This window comes from Varroa destructor, unplaced genomic scaffold (genome assembly GCF_002443255.2).
Source record: "Varroa destructor unplaced genomic scaffold, Vdes_3.0 BEIS01000002.1, whole genome shotgun sequence".
NCBI lineage: Eukaryota > Metazoa > Arthropoda > Arachnida > Mesostigmata > Varroidae > Varroa > Varroa destructor.
This window is the reverse complement of record NW_019211455.1, coordinates 14,198,056-14,210,437: the sequence shown is the minus strand read 5'-3', so window position 1 is coordinate 14,210,437 and position 12,382 is coordinate 14,198,056. Positions and strand designations below refer to the sequence as shown.

The 12,382-nt window shown below is 46.1% G+C and overlaps 1 protein-coding gene across 4 annotated transcripts in view; it reads left to right on the top strand.

Annotated features, from left to right (window-relative positions):
* The window catches only part of LOC111244978 (uncharacterized), a 184,835-nt gene that overhangs the window by 16,791 nt on the left and 155,662 nt on the right, over positions 1 to 12,382 (top strand). The window lies entirely within an intron of this gene.

Sequence of the window (12,382 nt, the reverse complement as noted above, 5' to 3'; positions counted from 1 at the left end):
TGCCCCCTTTACCCCACTCGGCCAGGCTTTCTTGCTCTCCTCCAGAGCGTCGTCGTCGTCCCCGTAACCTCCATTCGTCCCCCGACCAGATCCCCGGCTGAACCCCTGACAGTACCCGACGGCGGTAGTCGAGGCATTCGAAGCACCGCTGGGCGCCGCCTGTCGACCACCGACTGCATCTCTGTGTGTGTGGTGAATACTGTTTCTGTAGGATCGGAGGCTTGGCACGGGTCGTTCGGTGTTCGCCGCCCGCAGCCCACTGCCATGTATGCATGAAATGTCGGTCGCCATGACAACCATAAGAACAGAAGAGTGCCAACGCAATGAAAGCACACAAAGCGCTCGAATCGACGGTGGCACTCACCGGCTACCGCAAGCAACGAAGGGGAGAGAGAAGCTGGGGAAGAGAAGGATGGATGAAAAGCCCGACCAGGGGCGCCTGCAAAGCAAACGCATATACAGGAGGAACGGTGGGTGCACCGCACAAGAGACAGTGTTCCTGAACGTAGCGGCGCTGGAGCCACCAGCTGCAGCTGTGGCGGGGCGACGGCCACGGCGAATACGAAGTAACACAACAGGGTGCTGCTTCTGGGAGCCAATTGCCGCTGTAGAGATCGGGGCTGACAGATCGGGCCGAGCCGCTGGCCAGCAAAGCGTATTTCCATACAGACACCGAGACCCAGCCCTGTTTCTGATAATATATAGTGTAACACTAACGTAGAAAGCACTTGGCTCAACGACAGCAACAACGCCGATAACTACGACAAACGGCTGAACTGAGGAAATAAGAGGAGATGTTGCCGCAGCTGTTGCCATACTGTAACCCCGCGTCGTGGCAGTATGGCTTGTAGATGCAGTCGAGAATCGAGGGAACAAGCCGAATAACGAGACCTACTCTTGTTAGGCGGTCCTGGTCCAAGGCCACTAGGTGTCGCAGGACAGCATGCAAGTGGTAATGGTAATGTCTCGGCGGTGCTCCTGACGTGACGGCCCGTCTGATGTTGTGTAATGGCGGAGACCGAAAATCTGATCGGCATCGAAGATATGCTAGAGTTCCTATGTGCATCTTCGACGTTGCGTCTTTTGCTGACAGTCGTCGGCGTGGGGCAAGCTTTCTAAATCACGACGCTATCAGGGGAGCAAGAATGTGATAAAGACGGTGGCGAAAAAAAGAGGCCAAACAGACACGCCCATATGAGCAAGGATAATAGAGGGTAGATATACGCTAGAAGTAAGTAAATGCGTTTGTATTAGATGCGTGCGTCAGATGGGTAGAAACAAATCGGGATAATTTTCCGAGATGTATTTGCATTCATTGTACTGGATTTTTTTTTCGGCTGATTAAATTGGGAGGATGGTGTTTGGGGAGATGGAATTTAAAACCGGTAAAGTTCAAGTTACCTCTTCAAATGAAACAATCATAGAACACCAAGCTTGCAGTTAACACAGGAATATGCAGAAAACACTTTCAATGATGGCGTGACAACAGCGATTATTGACAGTCGCATGAACAGCGATGCTTAAATTTTACGTGCCATAGAATTTACAGTGCGACGCTCGTTTGGTACTACAGAAATTTTTCAGTATTAATTAGACATCGTTCGTCTATGAACGTCTTCACTTGATCAGCTACAGTTTATACTTTATAACGAAATGGCTAAAGCTAACACTTCAGCAATGGTACATGAGAAATTGATATCTGGGTCAGGCTAGATTGAACTGTATGACGTCCTTCCAAATTACTCACTCCGTCCCCGGTATATAGACGGCAGTCGCTAAATGCCTCTTTATCCGAGGATTACTAGCTGGCCTACATATATAGTTAGGCCATATATGTAGGCCAGCTAGTAATACAAATTCAATTGCGATTGTGACAGGACAACAGTAACTATGTGCCTCTGTATCACTTTACGTAACTACTATAAATAACTGATTAACTAAGTCTATAGCACTTCAGTTACAAATGAAAACGCATCATACCAAGTCAGAGAAGACTTCAATTACTGGTTATTGTAAATAAATGTTTTTAACTATTATAAATGTAAATTTATAATCTATAATAATGATTTAAAACTCTGAAATATCGCCTAGTATGGTTGAAGTATGATACGTGCTAAACAGGGCCAAGGAAACACGTTCGGACGCCATTGGCTTGCCATATATATTCAAGCTTCAATGAAGTGACTCATATGATATCCTATATTATGGCTAGCTCAGCTCTACTAACTGCTAGTTTATCAGCGTTTATTACTTGACAAATAAAGAGGCATCGGTCACAATAGCCGCTGGTGCATTCAGTCGGCGTAATCATTTTAGCGAAACTTCCCGTTATTATTTCAAAAAAAAAACTTTGTTTAATGTTAATCAAGAGTGTCAGGTAAGTTCAATTCTACATATAATTAACTGTACTAGTTATTCATTTAAAAATACATTTACATACTGTTCGATACTTGACTAGTACGAAAATGTAAATAAATGATGATGATGATGATCTATATATTATTAGCTGGCATTGATATGAAACAATAGTTTTCGAAATAAACCCTACTTTCACGGATTTCGCGTCAAACATACGATCGCAAACGTTTGTCCATGTCATCCCTTGGCTTCCACACTCTATACAATGTGTCCCACAATAAGGGCATGCGATAGCAATGCGCATCTGCATAAACAGAAATGCTACCATCCGAAAAGCAATGACATCTGCTTGCCCGTATAGGACAACTGGCGTTACATAGATCACTAACTTAGAAAATTGCCCTTGAAAAACTTAACTTGTATTCAGACGCGCTTCGTCGATCGTCCGTTACTCAAAACTGGTCTACACCACATGGTAAAACCGGACGAAAACCTATACGCCGACGATGCTTGATCGAACAATAGCGAACATTGGGTTAAAAACGCAACTATCAAAGAGGTCTCATCCTCTAGGACTTTTCTTGTTTCACCCCCCTGACTAGGAGATTTAAAACCAGTTTTAAACGCCAAACTACGCGCGGGTAGGTTAGGAGGTTTGTTGACGACTCATAGCGATTATTTTCTACACTTGAAGGCTACGGATGTAAGGGGAAGCTGGATTGAGAAAATGTCTATTCTAAATAAAACGAGTTATACCCATTGGAAGCTAACTGAGGCCAGAACGGAATACTGGCGTCGTGCACGAAACCATTTCTTGTATGTGAAAATGATTATAGTTCCCGTTCTAGCTCAAAATGCTCGCCTTTCTATATACGTGACGAACGAGCTGTGCTTTAGTATACATTTAAAAGACTGTACGCATTTGCACGCCGAAGATACGACCCTTTAACGTTGCTCTTTGTCTAAAGAAGCATATAGTTAAGATGTTTGTCTATTTTTCTGGCCATACTTTGATCCGTCTCGGTACGTTTGACTTAGCCAAGAGATTGTGGTCAACAACAATGCCGTACTATTCGATCTAACAGACCTGAGGATGAAACCCTGAAAACGGTCGCATTAGTATTTGAAATCTTGATTTGATTTCAACTGGCAGTACCGAATATGGCCATACTGTTAGTTCTATTTTTCTGCTGAGATAGCTCATCCTGAGCGCAGATTAACCGTGATCTACCTAGCAGTACGAAGAGCTCATTTTTCACTCGAAACTTTGTTTTATTGTGAACTTATTGGAATCGTGGTAGATAGGACGCATATTGATAACTTTCCCAATAATGTGGTAAGTTTTTTGTGTAGTTTCAGAAATTCGTACAGCTATTCGACGATGGCCAGTGGTCCTTTGCGCATACTAGTCAAAGTTAGAACAACTTACCGACTCGCTGTCTGTAACTCAGACCTATAACACTATAATAAAAAAATACCTCGGTGAAAAGTTTAAACCATTTTGAACAGTGACGTACGCCGGATTCGATATGAGAAAAATCACGGGCTAACCCCCGCTACATTGGAATTGATCTTTCTAGTCCCCCTGCTTAATTGGCCTCTGTTTTTGTCAGTTGTCCAGGGTATGATAAGTTTGTTCTCAAGCCCTGAACATCGTTGAGCTATAGTTCACAGTGCGTTTTCTACAATGAAGTTAGTCTGGTTCAAGTCGGTTTGTCTGAAAAATGGTCTGCATTTGCTCAGGATAACGCTCGCTAGTGAACGACTCTAGCACAATCGCGCTAGTGCTCTGGAACCTCCATCGATTCACAGGGTGCTGACCTCGGCGTTATTATCTGCATTATTTACCGAATTCCGATGAGATTATAGTCCATCCAATTGCATATCAAGAAAATGTCCAGGATCAGAACAGAAATATTGTGTGCACGCCTTTGCATGTGTGTATTGCTAATAATGACGACAGCGTTAAGGATTGTCCTGTTTACCCACTTGTTCTCCTTACACTGGCCATAATTCTTCGTTGCCGTGATACAGCTGACCTCGAAAGCAAGGGGTTGACTAGAATGACTGACCACCATGTTCGGTTGTTGCATCGGCTCTCTATCCTCGCTGACTAGCATAGGCCATTCGCTGTGGAGGAGTCTGTCGATGCCTGTGTTAGCCTACGAGCCTATACTATTTCAGCGTAACAACATTATCACTGTCGAACATTGACACGATACAGGCCATTAAAGTAGGTACGGTGAGAATGGCAGCTCGTAACAATAACAACAACGTAGCTATAAACCAGTTAACTAAGTGAGGATAGACTGAAGGGGTCGTTCGTGTTGAACCGGTATACATCAGCAGTGCGGCGATGACTGCATAGTAAAATGCAGAACGTAGATTGGTTCTGCTGTATCGTTCTGGGCAGCGCCACAGTTTCCTCTGGAGAATTCAGGCATATAGTTAAACAGCATCAATGAAGGGAATAACTTCAGCGCTTTCAAGTGTGATTTCATCTACGGTTATAATTTCACCCCCGCTGATGGCGATCCACAGGTTGAATCAGGTGCTAAGAGCGCGCGCGTTAACACGGTTCTTGTATTTTGGTGTAAGCGTATCTACTGCTGTCGGACGTATCAGACATTTGCTTAAAACGGATGAAACTAAGGGGCGAGGTATGAATTATTACTATGTGATATGTGTTTCAAGTACGTTACGTTTGATATTGCTTCGGACGGCTGGCTCCCAACGCGAAACGTAGTGTGCCTACGTCCGATTTCGAAGCCGAGGCACCATGCGTACGTAAGTTTAGCAAACAAACGTCCTACGACCATATTATCACGGGAGGTACTACTGCAGTAACTGTACCTGTAACTATCACCGCTCATTCATAGGTATAATATCATAATGTTTTTTTTTTCGTTTCAGCCAAAACTTCCCAATACTAAAGCATGCTGTTCTAATAATGGCAGTGAATAATGGGTTGGTGCCAGTCAGTGGCTGTGTGCTGCGTTTATCGCGCGATGAGTCACTATAAAGCAAACGGACGGGTGGCAGGGGTGACCGACTGGGGAGTGTGGGGAACAAGAGCAGCGGTAGTAGGAGAACTGTCTTGTAAGTCCAAGGAGACTCCTAATTATGATATATAAATTATTATTATATATAAATTAAATTCTTAGCTAAATTATGATATATCATAATTTAGCTAGGAAAGGATTTATGCAAGGAAAGGATGAAGAAAGTCATTTGAAGTGGGATTGAGCAACGAAGCTAGCATGGATAAAGCTTGGGGAGCTCGAGTGATGCCGCGTTAAAAATGAATAAATCACTGCTACTTTCACGGCGACTAGTACGTACGCTATATACGTGTGAGACTATGAAATGGCAGTATCGGGAACGTATTCTCAGGACAATTACTATGATATATTACCATTCTGTGGTCGCCTTTACTGTTCTGACGCGCTCCTAACGAGCGTTGTCATATACTATAAATAACAAGTTTTCCCGTTGAAGATTACGTGATTTTATCTTGGCCTAACCATATCACATCAATGCCTACACGTGACGGTTATGGTAAAACAGCATGCTATTGATAGAGTTTACCGAGAGATGCGCGATTTCCTGAGTTAACAACGGCAGCAGTCGACCAAAACATCGGTCTGTAAGGGCATATGGTAGCGCCACACGCCATTTTGGCTTTCTTTGGTATTTATTACTCCATCTATGTAACACCACTATAATAAACATACCGCTTAATGATGCTCGACTATGGCACCTTATAAATGATAACACTGTTTGGCGTCTCTCTGTATCGAGCATGGCCTGGCGATTTTAATCAGCATAGGGACCCGCCGGCTTACCTACCTGGTAGTTACGGGAAGACCTGTCTCGCACGTCGCCGCGTGCGCGTCGGCCACCTTTGTTCTAACCGTAACAAAAAGTTAACGCCGTAACGTTAACGTAATGGGCAAAGGTTTTTTGCTATTAAATTGTGTTTCAAGTCTCGCGTACTGCTATCAGAAATTATATAACCAATAGGAGTTAGTTCTTCGTTTATATACGTAACGTTACGGATTACGCTTCATCGATTGAGCCTGCATTATAATATATTCAGTATTATTAGTTCAGTATTAGAATTCGCGCGCACAATTTAAAGACGCTTAGCCTTTCAGGCAAACGCTCAATAGTAACTTTATGCTTTTACCGATCCACAATGCAGAGATCTATGTGATATATGACCAAATACTGCGTATTGATTTCGGTACTAATTGAAGCTATCGTGTACACACCTAAAGGGATTTTGAAATATGGTAGGCCGAAAAGACTAGTTGATTTTAATAGTAGTCTTTGGTCCCTGCCCAATTTTGATTCGATCTGTTGATGCGGTCCTTATCGCACATACAACCGGGCTGTACAACATCTGTACAAGGTTACAACACAAAAAGGTTAAAGTACGATTTTCTAATGCTACTAAAGCAACTCGCTCTGTGTTCGTATTGACTGGGCATTTGGCATCACGTTTTTCCCATTTGGTGTCTCTATTCAGGCTCGACCTCGGTAAATTATTATGTCAAACCACGTGAGCTACACCGGCAGTTAGCTTTTGGAACGTCTAATATAAATACTTCGTTAAGGTTTTTTTTTTCGTATTTGGCGCGATAGATCCCAGTGCTGCTCTTGCGAGACTTATACAACAGTCCGGCGTGCACGTTTAAGCTGCCGTCGGCTATCGTTCCTGTTGAACTCGTGATGGAAGGCTTAGCCGGAATAACTCCGAACTTGTCCTCTGGTTGAGCTGCGTGTCTTGTCTGCTAACTATTCCACCCTTCCGTCAGCGCAGCAGGGCTCCGTCTGCATACCGATGGGCTGCGTAACCTGACGTCAATCTCTGCCGAGCTGTGCGCATAAAGCGTACATTTAAGAACCAGGAACTATCTTTTGAGTCCTTTAGGGGTTTCCGTATTTGTTACTAAAGCCTCTAGATAGACAGGTGCTTTTTTTCGGGTCGATTCGTACTCTCACGTTCCCGATTCCCTACTGTGTCTTAGCTTCGCGAAGGTCAAACAAACTAGCGCGTGAATGCATTTGCCGGTTTTCTTGCAAAATTTTCAGCCGATTTTGTAGATTTTGTCTGTACCGGTGGGATCTTTCCCTCATTCGACGCCTCTCCGCCATACGCTTTACCTATCACAGCGTTTCGGCTTCGATCGTTACTCTCGTTAACGAATTTCTTCGAGTGCTTAGCTCTACCCCGTAGTTAAGCCATTTGTGCAAGCCGCAACGGAGTTCTTCCACCACTTGCCGTATGCCGTCAAACTGTCTGCCGTGCACTCAACCGGCATCCCTTACGCTATAATGGCGTTCGTTTTCTCACCCATATAATACTTGCTACCATTTTCGTTCAGCTTCTTTACTTTCGTCGTTGACTGCCCAAGAACTCCAATACGCAGAAGTCACCGTGAGGTTCCTTTGCATCCGTACATGGACCAGTAAGAGCGATGATAGGAGTTCTTAGACTCCTAGTCAGAGACGTTTGCCTGAGCAGGGTAAGTTTCTCTAGTCGGCTAACTCTGTCGTCAATATTGACGCTAGTAAGATAAAATTAATCAACTTGTGCTCTTTTAACCTAAAGGGACACAGGTATTCCGCCAACATCCCATAATATTCTCCTTTTCAGTTACTCGTTCTGTTGACTAACAAGTGTCGTCGACATGCATAATGTCCGCCATTCCTTTCGGTTTGAAGGCAAATCTGCAAATATCTCGATATGTTCATAGAATCGAATTGAGACCTGATTTGGCTGTTCAGAACGCAAAAGCGATACGAAGTTGTAATAGATAGTTAGTATGTAACAGATGTCCCCAGTTGAGAGCTGCTTTTGACCGTAGTCTCAGAGTTCGTTAGACAGAGAAGAATTAGTTGCAGTGGTAGTTTTCTATGAAAACGAAACGTATATGTAGTTATGTTGAGGATAGCCAGCCGTATCCCCTGTGATAGTTCGAACGACCAGCCAATGTTGGGAGTAAAGCACTTTCTTTTACCCTCTACCCTCAAACTCCTTTCGGTTCTAAGATGATTCGGCCGACTGGCATACTTCAAAGAAATCATTCGTCGTCGCTGCTTTGAGTCTCCCCATACAGCGTCTGCTGCCCCATCTCGGTCGGCGTATGGACATCGGCTTGACGTTTCTTCAGGCAGGAGAGGTTTGAGACATGGCTGGTACCGAGATTTGCGTATAACGTCTCCCCGCCTCGCCCGACTAACAACTCACCCCGGATTTCACCGACCAACAGTCCGCTCGATTGGCGCACCCGTGGCGAAATGCAGACATTACCAAAAGAGGAGCAGACAGTGGGGGGAGAAAGAATAAAGAAGAATGGCAACCGGGCCTCGATGAAACGACAGCTTCACTTTATCCTTGCTCCTTGTATAGTGGTCCAGCTCTTCAGCTCCGCGTGTAACTTGTAGGCTCTAGCTAGCTCTTTCAACAGCACGTCACGCTAATAGCAGTATTACAGCGGCTTTTATAGGGGCCTCCGTGGCCGTAACCCCCTTTCAGTAGAAAAGGGGGTCGGAACCGGCTATGAAGTTGGGTAGTAGTAGAAGTAGTTTTGCAGAAATAGTGCAACGAACAAAGTTTAAAGGGGTCTTTGCTTACTCTCAGCAGCGCTGCTAGAGACCGCCTCAACAGTGCAATGAGTCGGTAGGTGCTTGCGGGCCGCCGGGCACCGAGACATGGGGGGAATTTGGCGGGGGAGAAAGGGAGGAAGGAGTAAAAGGAAAAGCGGCGTGAAAAGACGGATCGGCAAAGGCAGTGGGGGCAACAAGCAGCCTGCCTCGTCGGGATACGTTCATAGTGGCCGCTCGACGTAAGCGAGACCATCTCAGCCTCAACCAACAACGCAGGCCACCTTCGCCCGTCATTTATATCGCGACCGGAATAGCTCCCGCAGCCAGTGGTTGCAGGCATTTGCTGTTACGAAGGGAAGAAGACACATTCCCTTTCTGCATTGATTAACTTGCACTCAGCTTTACGTCCAGGTCACGTAGTTACTCTATGGATCCAGGCTATGTGGCCTAGCCTACATTGGCCTGGCCGATCTGCTGCCTAACCGGCCGGTCAGCTAACCAGCCAGACAGACAGACATACAGTGGTGGCAGCATAAGGGGGCCAAGTGGAGAATACGCTGCTCTTCAACAAGAGCATGGTCCCTGTCGTCGTTGGTCGAGCAGGCTCCCTTTTTGGAGAACTTTTCGAACCGGTCTGGCCCAGTAGGCTATCGTTCTGCCAGCTTCTCATCATTATGACCATCGTAGACGCTGCCGCCGCCTCTGGGCCTGCTGTAGCTTTCAGGCCTTCTTTGTCGAAGACCTCTACGGGCCGCGAGGGCCTGGGTTTCCTCTGGCTCCCCGAATCGCTGCTTTTCGGCAGAAAACTCTTTTGACCCTCTTTCGGTGCGTGCCCACCTGCGCACTAGCATTTTTAAACATCTCGGACGGTAGACTCGGCGCTGACGGCAGAGACAGCACGACGTTGTTGCCCCTATTGGCGTAACTGCCACGGCCAGCTGCGATCATCATGAAGCCTTCTCTTGCCGCCCGCTGCGTCGTTCCAGTTTTACGTAGCGTGTAGCGTACAGGTTCAGAGGATTTACAACGCGGTTGTAACAGCGCTCAAAACGCCATTAACTCTATGTAGATAGCAAGAAATATAGCGGCATCACCTCTCGATGCAGGTCTATCCGCGACTCCGGACAGGATTCAGCGGAGCTGATGGACCCGGGCTAACCCATCAGGACTAACGAATGGGTCCCGGAATTCGTCGACCTCATTCCCTTCGTTGCCTCTCGTCTGTTTATCGTCACTTTTATTGCTACGCTTTAATTCGATTCATGCTGAAACTAAAATTATAAGACACCATTTACGTATTGCAGGGGCGTGCAGTACACGACTTTTAGTTCAAGATTAGCGCCACGTTTTGCGCGGTTCCAACGACACGCTGTGAAAGCAATACGCGGAAAATTGGACCAAATTCGGGCCATTGCATTCCTGACAATGCCATAATGGTCAATAAGTTTGAGCACATGAATACGCCGCTGGCGCCACGGTAAGCCTGTTAGCACGCCGTAAGTAGGATGAGGCTAAGCAGGGCACTGGTTTTAGAGACCAGGGCCTCTAACGAGGAAGGCAGGTGGTGGTCAGGCGACGTGTTTGTCTGTCTGGACCGATCCTGGGGGGGGGGGCGGGGGGGTAGCGCAGTCTAAAAGAACCTGGACAATGGAGCGACAGGAACGTCAGGCGTGGGCGGTTAAAAGAATAATAAAATTCTCCAAGGAAAACTGCTGGTCGCTGGCAGTTTCTCGCCACCGTTAACCGCCCTGGGGCGTAGCTGCCTGTTATTCCCTCTGCCTGTTGTTTGAACCTCGAAGCCGGCACGAGCAATAGCTGAGGCGAGGAACGAATTTTAACGAGGAAAGACGGCGCCTTAACGTGCCGTATGGGCACGCAAGGGAAAACGACGAGAAGGTGGACCCGCTTCACCACCAAAGCCGTTGTTGCTCCAATAAGGAATAGTAGTTGGACTCGGCCAGAGGTGGAAAATCTCTAAGGAATGTAATTTTAGTGGAAACAGCGGTATAGTGACGTCTACTGTAGACAGCAGCTCTTCAGTATTAATGTCGTGCCTTGTGCTATTCTTCCTATTTTTCAAAGCTAGCTTCTCTCTCTTTTATTCTTTCTTTGGTAAACTGAATGGGAAAAGATGCCTAGAAGGCAAGGCCCACCGGCAGCCCGGGGAGTCCGTCAAATTTAGGGGCTAGGCCAAACCCAGTAGATGGGGTCGGTACTAACGCGCTGGGCTTAGACGGACGGACGCCACCACCGCCGCTGCTGGCGCTCTCTAGATGGCGAACGAGCAATGTTGGTAAGTTCGTAGTATCGTAAAAATAATGTAAATTTACTGCGGCAAGACTGGTGCCTTTCGTGACTCTGGGCGTACTGCTGGTTTCCTCTTTTTGTACTTTTCAAGTTAAGTTGGCAGAGATCGCGGATGTGGCGGCTGTAGCAGTAGTCAAGTGAAGCAGAATACCTTTAGCTTCTTTCTATGCGACACGTTGGACCACTGGAGAAGCCTAGAGAAGTTTTAAATCCTGGAGAACCTCTTGAGTAGGCTTCCGCTAGCAGACACAGTCAACGTCGAGGTGGGGAACGCGCATTAGAGTCGGCATTAGCAGACAATGGCTCACATTCACCGCTCACTCTTTACTAAGTTGAAAGTTTATCTTCGTGCTCTGCTGCTTCTGAGGGAAATTTGCATCAGGTTTGAGAATACCTGACCGCCTCTCCGACCGTGTCATCTCCGATTCGTTCAATTCTCTGTCGCCTGCCTCTGACCGAGTACAACCAGAGATCAGGATCGCCGCCCTTGCTGCTGCTGGCGGCACACGAGTCGATCCCTTGGACCACCGGAGGTTGTCAGCGGCGTGAGTTTATGTGATCTGCCCAACCCTAAAAGCACAAGAACAAATAGAAGAACATTTGCGGCCACCAGCCGTTACGGTTGTGGGGGCGGCAGCAGTGTTAGAAGAACTCGTAGTATAACGGCCATGAAAGAAAGCGGCAGCAACGGAGCGTATGCTATGTTGATAGAAAGACTCTTCGAATGTACCTTGGACACAATAAATTTGCGTTCGTGTTAACCAGCAGTAGGCCAGCAGTTGATGATAGTTCAAAGCTGAATAGAACTTCATATTACCTATTTTGAGAGAAAGAAGGGTTATTAGCAGGCGACATCGGGTCCTGGTATGAGGATAATCACATAAGAATAATGATGGAAAAGCGTACTGACATATTAAATTACCAAACGTTTATAATGAGTAGAAGAAATCGAAGTTACTTTTCTCACTTATTGTAGTTGAAATTGGGTCGGCTGTGTGGATATATTCCGATTCATTAAGGCTTATGACAGGGAGAGATTAATGAATAAGGATATACTCGTCATTCGATTGCAATTATTGATAGTTAGCTATTATTCATTGTT